Source organism: Penaeus monodon, chromosome 21 (assembly GCF_015228065.2).
Source record: "Penaeus monodon isolate SGIC_2016 chromosome 21, NSTDA_Pmon_1, whole genome shotgun sequence".
Lineage (NCBI taxonomy): Eukaryota > Metazoa > Arthropoda > Malacostraca > Decapoda > Penaeidae > Penaeus > Penaeus monodon.
This window is the reverse complement of record NC_051406.1, coordinates 7,709,676-7,710,199: the sequence shown is the minus strand read 5'-3', so window position 1 is coordinate 7,710,199 and position 524 is coordinate 7,709,676. Positions and strand designations below refer to the sequence as shown.

The 524-nt window shown below is 39.7% G+C and overlaps 1 pseudogene; it reads right to left on the bottom strand.

The window, feature by feature from the left end:
- The window catches only part of LOC119586553, a 12,675-nt pseudogene that overhangs the window by 8,769 nt on the left and 3,382 nt on the right, over positions 1–524 (bottom strand).

The following is a 524-nucleotide window of genomic DNA, read 5'->3' as shown; positions in this document are numbered from 1 at the left end:
GGGGGGGGGGGTTTTTTGGGGGGGGGGGCCCCCCCCTAAGGGGGGGAAAAAAAATTTTTTTTTTTTGGGGGCCCCTTTTTTCCCCAAAGGGGGTTTTTTTTTTTCCCTTTGGGGAAAAAAGGGGGTTTTTTTTTTTTGGGGGGGGGGGAAACCCCCCCCCCTTTTTTGGGGAAAAAATTTTTTTTTTTTCCGGGGGCCCCTTTTGGGGGGGCCCCCCCCCCTTTTTTGGTTTCCAAAAAAAAAGGGGGGGGTTTTTAAAAAAATTTTCCCCCCAAAAATTTTTTTAAATTTGGTTTTTTGGGAAAAAAAGGGGGGGGGGTTTTTTTAAAAAAAAAAAAAAAAAAAAACCCCCAAAAAACCCCCAAAAAAACCCCCCAAAAAAAAAAAAACCCCAAAAAAAAACACCCCCCAAAAAAACAAAACAAAAACAAAAAAACCCCTTTTTTGGGTTTAAAAAAAATTTCCTTTTTTTTAAAAAAAAAAAACCCCCCCAAAAAAAACCCCCCCCCTTTTTTTAAAAAAAA